This window comes from Panthera uncia, chromosome C2 (genome assembly GCF_023721935.1).
Source record: "Panthera uncia isolate 11264 chromosome C2, Puncia_PCG_1.0, whole genome shotgun sequence".
In the NCBI taxonomy this organism is placed as follows: domain Eukaryota; kingdom Metazoa; phylum Chordata; class Mammalia; order Carnivora; family Felidae; genus Panthera; species Panthera uncia.
Genome location: NC_064810.1, coordinates 62,040,873 through 62,056,429, shown reverse-complemented (window position 1 = coordinate 62,056,429; position 15,557 = coordinate 62,040,873).

Sequence of the window (15,557 nt, the reverse complement as noted above, 5' to 3'; positions counted from 1 at the left end):
GAGTATGGACAATATATGAACCCAAGATACATATTCCTGGAGTTCTTACTCTATGCTGACATAAGGGAGACAATAAAAAGAATGTATGGCTTATTCTTTTTGGAAAACTGACAAAGCATGCACTACTAATTATATTAGGGACCCGTTCTTCCTATTTGAAGCCCTGTATATCACTTTCTTATCTTATCTATTTTGTACATAGCCTGAAGTTTGCAAGTAAATAGCTTTACTTTAAGTTTAAATTGTCTTTAGCAAGCAAGTTTTGTAGAATACATATTTGTCATCAAAACAAAAGGGTCGGGCGTGAAAATAAAATGATAATTGGATTTAATTGGACATAATTGAATGATATCAGTATATTAAATTTGTATGGCACTTGTAAACACAAATCACTTCTTAGAACATATCTGGAAGGTTCATGCGTACTGTATTCAGATTTGTGAATTTAGAGTCATCTTTTCTTTATAAGTAATGATGCATTTGTGTATTTGTTACAGGTCCTACATCTTTTTCTTTCTTTTTTCTTTTCTTTTCTTTTTTTTTCTTTTCTTTTTTTTTTTTTTTTTTGCTATGCTTTTAAATGTTGATAAACTTTTCCTCTTACAGAGACAAATTGTTTGTCTTCTTAAGAGTTTTATTTTTGTCATCCTGGAAGATACAAATAGTAAGAGCAGATTTCCTTTGTTTAGGATTTATTACGTCAAGAAGTACTTTACATCACTTTTTCTCATTTAATCCTCCAACAAACCAAACCTTTGAGGTATATACTGAAAGTAAGAGAAGTTAGCAAGTTTTCCCAGAGTAAGAACCTTTCACATAAGAAAGCTGATTTTAAATTCAGGCTAAGCTCACCCCACATAGCAGCCTCTTCCTATAAATTTCTCATATCCATGGATGCATTTATCTTCACATACATTTTTTTTCCAGAGTTTTGGAAAAATTACATTGACTAAACAGATGTCATCCTGTGTATCACTTGACCCACTAAACTACTGAACTAAGTTTTCTTTTTCAAGTACTGTGTACTGTGCTCACCACCAACTCCCAGTACTTCTCTTCTGGCAAATCTTACACCTTGATGCCTGCAGCCTTAGCCAACTACACCGTAAAATAAACACATGGCTCAAGTGCATCTTCTAATTTCCATTCTCAGTGACAGATTCGATGCCATGCTACTCCATCTCTTGCCTGTTCCACCTGCCTTAAACCTTGGATCATTCAAATTGATAGCTAAGTGATTATCAAAACAATATCTGATCTGACTCTCCTGTTTAAAATTCTTTCATTGCTTTCCATTGACCTTAACAACTTAGGATATGATATTAACCACTTAATAAGTAATATAGGGAGGTCCCTTTGGGATTTAAACCTTGTTTGTCTTTGACTCTCCTATCTGATCACACCTATCTTGAAGGGCAAGCTCCAGGCAGGGTTAGTCTGCCACACTCTACCTTAAGCCAGGCTCAAATCACTCATACCCTACCCCACCTCTCTTGCCTTGCTAACATCAAAAATAGGGGTCCAGGATTTGTTTAGAGGCTCAATGATTACATCAAGAACTCGGATTCTGTGGTAAATATGGTGAAAGGTCTCCCTTCAAGGAAGTACCTGCAGCCCAGCTGTGGGTCATGCACTCTGCAAATAGCTTCTACCTTTCAACTCCTTCATGGTCAACTTCAGCTACAGGGAGCCACTTTCCCCTTAGCACATTCTTCCCAGAGAGGCTTGCCTGTAGAGACTGAGCAAGATTGAGGCTGGAGGCTAAAGGTATGGCACACAGGCCCATGTGTAACACTCTGATTGGAAATCCTTTCTTTAAAGTTCACTGCATTTTAGCTGAGAATTTGCCAAGCCTGCATTAGAATTTGGCTTCTTCCTCTTCCCAGTTTGGCTTCTTCCAATTTCCTTTCAGAAATGTTGATCCTTACATACTGTCTTAGTTTTCTTCTTCTTCTTTTTTTAATGTTTATTTATTTATTTTGAGAGAGAGAGAGAGAGAGAGAGAGAGAGATTGAAGGGAAGAGGCAGAGAGAGAATCCCAACCAGTCCGATGTGGGGCTGGAACTCATGAACCATAAGATCATGATCTGAGCTGAAATCAAGAGTCAGACACTTAACTGACTGAGCCATACAGGTGCCCCCTCTTAATTTTGCATCTGCAGAGTACAACTTCCAACTTTTTCTGTCATCTTTAGATGTTGTCTCTCCCCATTTCACAGGATGGCTGCAGCAGTTTCTAGAATCATGTCCTTGTATGATACTATACAAACGTCATGTGGACAGGGTTGAAGCAGTCAGGGCATCAAAAGAGCACTTTATATCATTTTGTAATGGAAGGATGTTTCCATAATTCCCCAGCAGAATTAGCTCTTCATTTTAAAGGTCGACATAAGGTCACATGACTAATCTGAGATGTAAGAGAAGCTAAGAAAGTGAATGGATTTTTTTTTCTTAAATCTCTATCTTGAGATACCTACTCAGTAAGGAAGATGGGTCACATATCTAGAAAAGAATTTGTCTATGGCAAGTTTTCAAACTTTTATGCTCATGCACCCCTGAAAAGAATTTGAAAAATGACCTATTTTTCTGCACATTATTTATTTTGCATCAAAATCTGTTTTGTTAGAAGTTTAAATATTTCTTAATGAGTGTGATATCCAACATTCGTAAACTTTTAAAGATGTTATATTACTCTTTTTTAATTTTTTTTATTTATTTTTGAGACAGAGAGACAGAACATGAGCAGGGGAGGGGCAGAGAGAGAGACACACACACAGAATTGGAAGCAGGCTCCAAGCTCTGAGCTGTCAGCACAGAGCCCGATGCTGGGCTCAAACTCACAGACTGTGAGATCATGACCTGAGCTGAAGTCGGACACTTAACCGACTGAGCCACCCAGGCACCCCAAGATGTTATATTACTCTTAACATGCCTCCAGTGGAATCTGAATACAACAGGTTATTTATTTATTTATTATTTTTATTTATTTATTATGGGAATTTTCAATCATACACAAAATCAGAATGTTCTAATGAACGTCTTATATCTATCATCTAACTTAAAATCAACTTCTTGCCATTCTTGCTGCTTATATGCCCCCCAGATATATATATTTTTTCTATTTGTTGGGGTATTTCAAAGCAAATCGCAGATGTCAAATCATTTCATTCACAGATATTTTAAGATGTATATCCGATACACAAAATTCACAATACCATTATGTCATGACAAGCACATTTTACAGGAATCCCTTCATGGTGTCTAATACTCAGTATGTGCTTAACTTTCTCTGCTTGTTTAAAATTCGTTAGTCTTCTGTTTGTTAGAATCAGTCCATACATTGCCTTTGGCTGATTGCTTCTGAGTCTTTTTCAAAATCCAGAACATTTTCTTCTTTAAAATGTGTTTTATTTTTTTATATTAATTTATATTTATAAATTTCATTTTTAAATTTTCCATGCCATTTATTTATTGAGGATACTGCATCTTTGTCTTATGGAAGTTCCATATTCTGGGTCCAATCAATGTGTTTTCATAATTGTGTCTTCATGGTATTGTTTAACATGTTCTTCTTTCCTCCCACATTTCCAACAAACTGAAAGTTAGATCTAGTAGGTTGATGGGATTAAGGATTATTAATTTCATGAGGGCATAACAGCATATTGTCTCACTATTAGTGATATTAAAATTCATCAGTGAGGTCAGCTATTGTTAGCCTGATCCAACTGCTTGAAATTCACTATAACTCATTAAAATTGGTTTTAGCCACTATGCTCATCATGTCCAGATTTCATTAAGGTTACAAAAGTCATACTTTCTAGTCTATTATTCTTCTTATGTTTATCGTCTGTAGTTTCCTATAAAGAAGACCTTTTCAAGGAAAAAAAAAAAGGCTTTTCCTTATCAACTATCTGGTTAGTATGAAAAACAGTAAGACAAATACTTGATCTTTTCCCTTAATTAGTTTTCAGAATAATAAGACACTGCCCTAGCAAGCTTAAGGATTATGAATGAGGACTTTTTAAAAAAAATCATTGTGAACTTCTGGACTTTTACATGTGTTTCAACCTATTACAGTCATTACTACTGCTACTGCTACTACTGCTAATTAATGCTCAGAATTTCCTATATTTTGGTCATGGAAGCCTGTGTAAACTTTTTTGTGTGTTGTTTTGATATGACTCTGATAGTCTTTGACATTGTCTTTCTGTCAGTCATGGCAGGGTTCATGTTATGAATGGCCTGCTCCAGATGTGGAATCGGCCATTTTTCCAAAAGGCCAGTTTTTAGTTGTTGTTATTCTGTTTCATTTTTTAGTCAAAACACAAATGATAATTTAGAAACGACACTCTGCACACACCATAGAGTTTTGATAATCACCATTATTCTAGAAAGGGTAAACATACCTAAACAAACCTCTAACAGTCAACCATCGGACATTGTTTCTTTTTCTTCTTGAAATTTAATTCTCATTCCACAACTTCTGCATGGTTTGATTTTAATGACATATATTTTTACTTTTGAAAGTATGCTGTTAATCATCCTATCATAAGTGTCTGCAACAAAAATTATGTATAAATTAAGATATGATTATTTTTTATTTCTTACAATCATATGTCTCTAAGTCTTAAATGCTTTAGTATACCCCATAAACTTTCCATAAAAGTTAGTAAAAAGATCTACATCAATGCTTAATATATATAAAACACCTCTCATGTAAGTATTTTTTTATCTTAAAGATATAATGTTAACCTGTGAAAAGTAAAGACGGACTTTTTTCCTTCCTGTTCTTGAAATCACGCAAAATATGAAGCTGAGACAGAGAACTAACCACAAAGCATTTCCTTAGGCCTTTCTCGTAACAGAATAATAAAAAGGCATAGGGGGAGCCTTTTATAACAGATTAATATTGTACAGCATACTTCTAACAGATTTTGAATATTATAATTCTAAAACAGGTAGGTAAGGCATAGAGTCTTTGAGTTATGTATCTACCTGGATGAAATAAGGTACCATCACCCTTCTCAGCAGTTCTTCATTAGCTTTGTGATACTACAGGACTTGTCCTCAGAACCCCTGCTTTCTCTTAACAGTAGTCAAGGATGGATAAAATGAGGTCATTAGAAGAACTGTATCTTCACTCCTCAGCTACACCCTTCGCTATATTTGAATTGAGAATATCCCAGCATTGACCAAAACACCCTGCTTCTAATTTAACACATCATTCCGCAGATTTCATGTTGTCCTTTTGTCTGAGTCAAGGATTCAGTTTTTTTACTCCTGTGGCAATGTCCCGTAGTAAAACTCTGGATGAGTAAGAGGTAGACCTTTCTTCTTAAAGTGGGAAAAAAGCGATAGTCAAAGAAGTAGTGGGAAAGAAGAATACTAGTATATTAATTAAATAATATATGAAATCTGTGGATCAAAATGATGAATTAGGTAAAATCATTTGTGATCGCATACCTCCCTGTATAGTTTTTGTACACCCCAGAGGTACTTCATTTTGAAGACTGCTATACTAAAGTATGTATCCAATAGTGGGACTGAAGTTTCCTTGATTCAACACAGGCATAATTGTATTAATCCTGCCAGACTGCTCTTTAGTTTGGCTGAACCATTTTATAATTTCTCACCAATAAAATCCTAATTCCTTTAATTTTGTCAACACTTGTTATTATTTATTTATTTATTGCCAATCTGAAATGTGTAAATTGGCAGTTTTATTTTGTATTTTTCTAACTAATTTTATTCATGCTATGCATGTAAGTTTTTCCTTCTGGAAACTTTATTTTTTAATTCTCTGCCTGTTTTCTATTGTGTTTTTTGCCTTGGTCTCATTGATTTAGAATTTCTTGCATGTACTTGATATTAATCCCTTTAGGATTTAAAATATCCTCTCAAATATTATTTAAAAGTACATCACCTTTCAGCTTTATCAATAGTAACCCACAGTGAGCATAAATACTTAATTTCCAGTGTGATCAGAGCCAATGATTCTTTTATTTGCTCTGTAGTTTGTGCTTCCTGGGTCTCTTTTAAAAATTATGTTCCCACCCTAAGATTCTCGCATTAGCATTATTGTTTAACTTCTCTCACGTAATTGTAAATCTGTTTGGAATCCATCTTTGTGTGTAAGTATAATGTAGACATTCAACTTTATTGCTCTCCATTTCATGAACCTATTTTCCCCTAATATCTTGTACATAATTACTCCTTTATAGATTTGTGTTACTATTTTATCATGTATATAGTTCCTATATATGTATATATCTGTTTGTAAGCTCTTTATTCTGTCTATTTGGTCTATTTATTTCTGTGGCAATTTTATGATTTTGTATTACTATGGCTTTATAATGTGTCTTAATGTTTCCAGGTTTTCTCTGATCTACTATTTGAAAGTAGATTTATTTATCTATGACTCTTATTTTTTCACATACATTTGAGAATGAATTTGTCAAATTTCTTTAAAATACTTCTGCTGGTATGCTGGTATTTTTACATTACATTTAATTTCTAGATTAACCTATGGATAATACATGTCTTTGTAATGTTATCTCATCCATGAGCGAGGTATCAATTCTTATTTATTTAAATCTATTCTTATAACTTATAATAGAATTAAAATTTTTCTCTGTAAAGATTTTGTACACTCTTGAGCTAGAAAATTTGTAGGTATTTTCTCTTTTGTAATGATTATGAATGGTACTAAATTTCTATTATACCTTCAAGTTAGCTATTTCTGTTATTAGATGAATATATTGGTTTGTGCAAAATATATGGATGCTTTTGGTTTGTGCAAGTTGATCTTATAAGTATGTCAGAAGTTTATTTTGAGTTCTAATGGTTTCTATGAAAAGTCTATTGATTTTTTTTCATGTAAATGATCATATCATCTGTAAATAGTTACAGTTTTGTTGTAGTTCATTCAATTCTTGAGGCTCTTTCTCCTTTTTCATGTGCTTTTGCATCAACCAGAACTTCTAGTACTAGATTGAATGGTAAAAGTGATAATGGGTATTTGTCCTTTTTCCAGATTAATTAGGGAGTGCTTTTTGCAGGAAGCTCATAGTAGATTTGGTATAATATCTTTGTATAAAGTTCCAGAAGTACATTACTACTCCAAGTATTCTGAGAGATTTTTTTTTATTTACTTGTTTGGTTGGTTTTGTGAATATTCATAAATATATATTGTACTTGATCAAAAGTTTATTTTTCTACCTTTAGAAAAAATTGGATGACTTTTTTTTAATTTCCTCTTCAGGTAACTAATGGGTTGCCTTATGTTGATAGATTTTTTGATGTTAAATAATCCTTAGATTGGTAAATTTATTGTTTTTGTAGGCTCTTAGATTTGGTTAGATAATTTTTATTAGGATTTTCTCATGTATGCTCAAAAATAAAATCATTAATGTTTTTGTACTGCCCTTAACTAGTTTCAGAATCTTTAGAATTGCACAGTTTGTTTTGTTTTGTTTTTTCTATTAAACAATTTGTGTAACAGAGGGATTATCTTTTCTTCAAGATTTTGATTTTCCCCAGTCTCCAGCCCTGGCAGGGTGCCTGTGTGGCTCAGTCGGTTAAGTGTCCGACTTCAGCTCAGGTCACGATCTTGCAGTCGGTGGGTTTGAGCCCTGCGTTGGGCTCTGTACTGACAGCTCAGGGCCTGGAACCTACTCAGCATTCTGTGTCTGTCTCTCTGCCCCTCCCCACTCACACTCTGTCTCTCTCTCTCTCTCTCAAATGTAAATAACCATTAAAAATTAAAAAAAAAAAATGTCTCTGGCCCTGGGACTTGTAGCAAGATACCTTAAGTTGCCATTTTAAGTTTTTGAATGGTTATTGATCAAGTTTTCAATTTTTGTGCCAGTTTGGAAGTTGTTTCCATCACCTTGGCTGTGTAACACATTATCTGAAGACTTAGTGATAAAAACAAAGATTTTTTTTATTCTCACAGATTTGGAGGGTCAGAAATTCGGACAGGACTATAGTAGGATGGCTTGTTGCTGAGTGATGATGTCCCTCAGCTGGAAGACTTGAAGATTAGGGGCAGAAATAACTTGAAGGCCCATTTATTTATACACCAGACTATGGATGCCAGCTTTCAGCTAAGACTAATTTCTTTCCCTGTGGGCCTCTCAATCTGGTCTCACTGTGTTGTCTTACCACACCAGCTAATTTGGGCTTTGAGCTTGGTGGCTGGCTTTCCCAGAGCAAGAGAAACACACAGCATGGAAAGTCATGTAGCTGTTTAGAGAGCCACACTGTATTGGTCAGAGTATTCTCATATCTGCCAAAGTTCAAAAGGAAGAGAAATGGACTTCATCTCAGATGAAGGAGTGGGAAGATTCTAGGTGCCCATTCAGACATTTAGAAAAAATTGCAATCTGTCACAGTCATTTTTATATTCTTTTCAGATGGATATCTCATCCGTTTTATATGTATTAGTAAACGGTTGTAATACTCTTTTTGTTACTTGCTGTTTTGTCTTTGGCTATGGCCAAACTTATATTCTGCATTTTATTTAATTGAAAATATTTCCTTTTTCCTTAATAAATATTATCAGAGGATTGTCTAGTCTTAACAGAACCAGCTTTAGATTTGCTGGTTAGATTTTAGATTTCTACCTTTTTCTTCATTAAATATCTCTCTATTTCAATTTGGACTATTCCTCCTTTCCAGTGAATCATGTAGAATCATGGCTTATTTTATTTCTATCTTTATTTTTGTTCTTTTCTGATGTTTTTAAAACTATACATTTTCCTCAAGTTCCGCTTTAGTTGTTCCCTGACAGCTTTCAAATGCAAGTGATATCAAAGTTGCTCAATTCTAAATATTTCATAATTTCCCTGATGAGTTCTGTGTTACTTTGAGGGTAATTTAATAGCAAGCAATTTCATTCTAAGACATACAAAATATCTCTGGCTTGTTTTTATTGTAACTTTCTAATTTTACTAGCAATATGGTTAGGGAACATAGTTGGATATTGATTCTCTCTCTCTCAGAGGTTTTCATCCATTAGCTCTTTCTTATTTCTCTGGCATCTTCAGGGCTGGCTTGTGGGAATGGAGCAAATAATTTCTGTTAATTCTCCAGCTCTGTCAGCATTCATTGCTGTATAAAAACTGAGTGGTTTTAGAGTGAAGCACAATCTCAGGCTATAAACCATGCACACATTAGGACTACCAAATGCTTATCCCAAAAAAGAAGAAAAGGAGACATGTGAGTTTGGTGCTATGAGCTCTACAAATAAGAGGAGAATGAAAGGGTGGGATTAATGGTTTGGAAAAGGCCTGGAAGTAAGAATGAGGCAGTCCTAATGGTTCATGTACAACTTAGTCTGAGAGCTGGGTTGGTAACTGCTATCTGTCTTAATTCTGAATGCAATCTTTATGTCATAAAAATAAAGAATTTTAAGTGTTTCTGATCAGTGATTAAGTACTAAAGCAGTGATGTAAAAAAAGCAAATGGGAAAGTTTAGGGGGAGGGAGAGGGTAGGAGAGAGTGAAGGAAACCATTGAAGATGTGCTTTCAGAATTTAGCTAGATGTTAATAAGAACTTGAAGTGACAGTCAAGGAGGAAGGTAAAGACTAAGATGAACTGTGTCAAGAAAGAATAAAATGACTTGGAGAATGACTAAGCAGGGGGACAAGAGAAGTCCTAGGAGTCAAAGATGACTCAAATTTCAATTAGAGTGTAACGCAAAGAGATTATATTTTCATATTCAGGTATGTGTTTGAGTTGTGACTACAAAACCACAGGCAAATGTTCAGAAGGAACTTAGAGAAGCAGAGGTGAAACCACACTGAAAGTTCTTGGTGTCCTTAGAACTGCCTTCTGCCATTTGGGCTAGAGCAAAGCAAGTTTCCCTGGGGTCCTTGTCTGCTATCCCATATTTCCAAATCTAAGGGTCCTCTCAGACCAGTATTTTCATATAAAGGAAAACAAATAATACCGAGATGACTTTGTCATTTTAGTTGTCCACTCTACACTGGATTCCTGGGCAGAGGATTGCCTACTTCATGTTTCAAGGACTAGTGCAATCTTGTTTTCTCTACATTCCCAACTACTGTACCAAGTTACAATCCTGTCCGTTGGAAATTGTGGCTAATTAATTCTCTGTAGACTGAAATTTAACTCTTATATCCTGAGTAAGAATGGATGGCTAAATCAAGGGTCTTAAACAGATTTCTCCCTGAATTTTGTATCCTTCTTTCTTTGTGTCTCTTAAATGCTGAATCTAATCTCCCTTCCTTCTCCTGAATTTCCAAAAAAAAAAAAAAAAAAAAAAAAAAAAAAGTTTTACGTTTTTCCAAGATAGAAGGTATATAAACTGGATGTGCTGTGTATCCCTCCTGCTTGGCATACGGGATCCTAAACTATTTCAGATGCCGGATCTTTGTGCATTTAAACCCCAAGGAGAGGAGAGCAGAGGTTTTCTCTCTCTCTCTCTCAGCTTTCTCCAGAAGAACCTGTCTCCAGCAGCCCATTTCCTCTGTGACAGCTTTCAGGCCTCCCAGCTGTGTCTGTCCTTGACTGTCTTCCTCTGCTTGCAGCCTGCTGGATGCTTCAGCAACTCCAGCCCAAGGGCTTACATTTCTGCTCTGGCAGTGGGTTAGCAGAGTTTGGGTATTTTCTTCTCCTTCTTCTTTCTTATTTTGTTTTGTGTTATTGTTGTTGTTATTCCATTTATACATTCTAGAACTGTCATGCTGGACCACCCCTCCCCCCAGCTGCTGTCAGATCCCCCTCCTCCCCCATGAAGACAGTCCGAGCAAACAAGAAACAAACAATGTAGGAAGAGAAATTTCAAAGTGTATTCAGAGAAACGTGTTACTTCAAAGGCAGTAGTGGTAGCAAGGTCCCCCTGGAGCTCATTACTGTAGTTGGTGAGATAAGGCAGGGAGGGAGCTGCTCAGTTGGTTCCCAGGGGATGGAGAAAATGGAAAAGGAAAAAAAATAAAATAAAAAGCCCACAAGAAGTGCAGTTTAGTTGTTTTTTAAACTATCAACTCTATATATCCATCAGAGGTGATGAAATAAACTTTGCCCCTTCTGTCGTCCCCAGAAGCTGTTCATTCACGTGACAGCTCACTGATACCTCAAAAACCATGAGCTCTTTGGTAGATGATGTCTTTTCTACTGTGAAATCAGTGCAGCTGCAGGAAAAGGGGGAGAAAGGCGGACTACATTCTGCTGAATAACAGCAATTGAGGTGATGGGGCAGAAGAGAGGGGAAGGGGGCCGCCATGCCCATCAAACCTGCACTATACTTCAGAATGGAAAGCCACTGTGGCAGCCATGGGAACCCCAGGATGAGACTCTTTCCCTTTTGGGGAGCTGGATTTGTTGTATTTGTTTGTTTGTTCTTAATTTTATTTATTTTGAGAGTGTATGCATATGTGTGCTGAGAACCACGGAGGAGCAGAGGGAGAAGGGGCGGGAGAATCCCAAGTAGCCTCTGTGCTATCAGCATGGAACCCAACCCGGGGCTCCATCCCACAAACGGTGAGATCATGACCTGAGCTGAGATCAAGAGTTGGATGCTTAGCCGACTAAACCACCCAGGCGCCCCTGGGTTTGTTTTATTAGCAAAAGTTACAAGTATGAGGATATGTTTCTAACAAGAGTGACTAGGAAGGGAAATTCTGTTCCAGCAATAATAGATTTTTTTTCTCGTATTATAAATTGTGCCTATGTCTCCTACAAGCTACTGAGCTTTTTCTGTTTGTCCCAACAAGCTTGTTTTGCTCATTAGACCATGACCTTTAAGGTCAAGGAAAAGGATTTTTGTATTATGTTTACATTTTCTTTGCTTTTTCCATCTCTGAACTCCTCACAGAATCCAAGAAATAAAATATATCAAACCAAATTGCTTGTGAACTTGGAATATCTTATTGCCATCTTTTTTCTCAAGTTTATTTTTCAATACATATGTAGTGAAATCTACTCCTTTTGGTGTACCAGTCTATGTGTTTTGACAAATGCAGAGTTGTATAACACTACCACAATCAAAATACAGAATGATTCCATTATCCTTACCCCCTACCCCCCCCCACACACACACACACAAACATGTACTTGTGCTAATCCTTTGTAGTTAAGGCTTCCCTACTCTTTATCCTGAGAATGACTAATCTGTTCTCTGTCCCTATAGCTTGCCTTTCCCAGAATGTCATGTAAATGGAATCATATAGTTATGGCCTTTGAGTCTGGCTTCTTTAATTTTGCACAGTGCTTTTGAGATCCATCCACATTATAGCATGTAACAGAACTGTGTTAATTTTTATTGCGGAGTAGTATCCCATTATATGGATATGCTACAATTTGTTTATGCATTCCTCAGTAGAAGGACATTTGGAGGTGTTTCCTGTTTAGGTGGGTTATAGATAAAAGTACTCTAAAGGTTTTTATGTGAACATAGGTTTTCCTTTCACTTGGATACATATCTTGGAGTGGGCCACATACATTTTTGTTGAGTGAATTAATGACTGAATTGACCAATATGATTTTCTTTTCTATAAACCACATTGTTTCTTTCCTTCAGTAGGCTGTCAATGTAACAAAGCTGGTATTTCCAAGGCTTTTTTGCATCGAAATCTAGTTTCTAGGATCATTAACACAGTATTTCTACCTAAAACTTCACTTCAAATGTGAACATGATTTGATGAGTAGTTTAATTTTTATTTACAGAACTTCAAGGACACAGAATTCTTAACCCCTGTCTTGCTCATTTGGGCTGTGCATTCTAATCTCCTTATGGTTAAAGGGACTGGTAAGCTCAAGTGTGTTTTACCTCCTGAGTTTCTTTCTAGGATGTGGCCCAGGTAATGCTGTCAATGTGTAAATCCTGCAGTCTTCTTATACCACACTGCATTCAGTAACAAGGCAAGAATAGCCTATAAATCTCTTGTCCCTATGTATATAGAGAGAGCAAAGGATTATTTGGGCATATTATGTAAAAGGGTATCACTGAACTTTTACTATGTATGGTATGAACAATTCTAAATCAGATACCTTTGTGAATGAGTCCAAGTCCCCTATGAATCATGTACATAGGGCTTCACTGAGCAAAACTGACAAAAATAATTACTAACTTTTATTCTTTTGAAACATTTTTTTACCAAGTAATCCCATAAACATGCATTTTATTGGTGTGAGTGCATCAAAACACTTTATATTGAAGATAGCTTAGAATATATTAATTTGAAGTGGAGCATACACTATAAATTACATCTTACACTGGTCCCTTCTTCTGAGTAATCTCAATTCTTTCTATATCATGTTGAGGCAAGCCAAACTTTAAAATGTACCACCAAGTTATCTTCATTGATAATAGTCTTCATTTGTGTCCATCATGATTGTGATCATCATGAAATCAAATGAGGTATGAGAAGCACCCTAATGTTAATACCCACACAAAGAACAAGTTTTATAAATTTTATCATCATTACCTTCAAAATAGCTCAGTTGCTCTTATCTATTTTTAGGTTATAGACCCCTTTGAAAATCTGACAAAAAATATTTTCAGAAGAAAATACATTCACACATGTGCAAACAAAATTTTATTTACAGTTTCAGGAAGGTGATAGACTAAATGCATACATTTATAAATTTCTTTCTTTTAAATTTTTTAATGCTTATTTATTTTAGAGAGAGACAGAGAGAGAGACAGAGAGATGTGAGGAGAGAGCGAACAGGCAGAGAGAGAGGGAGACACAGAATCTGAAGCAGGCTCCAGGCTCTGAGCTATCAGCACAGAGCCTGATGAGGGGCTCAAACCCTCAAACTGCGAGATCATGACCTGAGCCGAAGTCAGAGGCTTAACTGAGCCACCCAGGTGCCCCTACATTTACAAATTTCTTAATGATCCATGTTGAGGTTAATAACTGAAAAAAACTTTTCTTGCATACACATACCTGTTTGACTTGTAGGAAGAGCTTGGATTTAAAAGTAGATGGATGGTCCTTTCCAAATACAGGAGACAGACTCTGATGCTAGCACTTGACCAGAAGGATTTTTTTAAAATCATGTGTAAAAACAAGCAGGTTAATTAATTAATTAATGCAAGGAGAGCAGTGGAAATGCAAAGCCTATGGGAACTATAGGTCTAGTAGAACATCTTTTCCAGTGCCTACCACAGTGCCCTTAGAAGAGGCTCAATAAACACTCAAGAAAATAAGAAAACAAAGAAAGAAGGGGAGAAGGGATGGATGGGAGGGAAGGAGAGAGAGAGGAATGGAGGGAGGGAGAAAGGAAGAAAGACATCATGCAGGCAGGGCATGTATGGTAGAAGGGAGAGAGATGACTGCAATAGCGTACTACAAAAGTGACCAGGGCATGGATTATGTTTCTTTGTATGAATATAGAAAGAACATTCCAAAGAATTCCAAAAGGACAAAAAGGTTTCCTGGACACAGTAAGCTGATGTCGAATACAAATCTAGCCTTGAGTTCATTGTCACCATATGGACAAATGGCTTGCCTGCTGCTGCTGCTGTCAATAGTGGTTTGGGAGGCAGAGGGTAGCTCGTTCTTCCCACCCTAGTTCGAGTTGTAGATCAGGCATGGTCTAGTCAGAAGCATACTTTTGATATTGGCTCCTTCTTTCACAGAGCAGCTCTCATCAATTTGCCAATAGCATTGTCTATCAGCTTAGTGAGTTATTTTGCTGGCTGCCATTTTCCTTGTGGTTACCTGAGTTCACATCAGTTGACGTGGAGGAAAACAATGTGGAGAACGCTGCCTTGATTGTTCCCTTCATGTCTTCCTGCCTCACATCCAGTTCCATATTCCTAGAACACTCTTTTTCTTCAGAAAAAATATATAGTCACTGCAACCAATCAGTCTGAATGCCAGTCTTGGTTCTGTCACTAGCTGTGCCACCTTAAGTAAAGCTCTTAACTTCTTTGAGATTTTTAGGATTATTAGCATTGTGGAAGAGGTTGCACATGATTCACATGGGTATATCCATCCATAAATTATAGGACCTCTTCATGTGAGTATACCAGTCATAAGCTTTAACCCTTTGCAAAGGCAACAGAAGGAGCTAGAGCCAAAAGGAAGGGAAACATAAAAGGGAAGGAGTGGAGAAAGAGATCGTAGCAGGTCACAGGAAGGTGATGGGTACATGGCAGAATCTGAGTCCAAGAACGCTACTAGAAAAATTCAGACTCAACTGATGTCTCTAATCCATATCAAACATCATCCATGCTGCCTACTCTAGTTTTGTCTCTAGGAAACATATTAATATAAGAATATGGCTTTGGAGCACCTGGGTGGCTCAGTTGGTTAGGTTTCTGACTCTTGATTTTGGCTCAGGTCATGAAGTCAGGGTTGTGAGACAGCCCTGCATTGGGTTTCATGCTGGGCATGAATCCTGCTTAAGATTTTCAGTCTCCCTCTCCCTTTGCCTCTCCCCTGGGCACAGTGGGTGTTCAATCTCTCTCTCTCTCTCACAAAAAAAAAATGTGTGTGTATATATATATATATATATATATACACACACATTTATGAAGTCATATATATATATATATACACACACATTTATGAAGTCATAT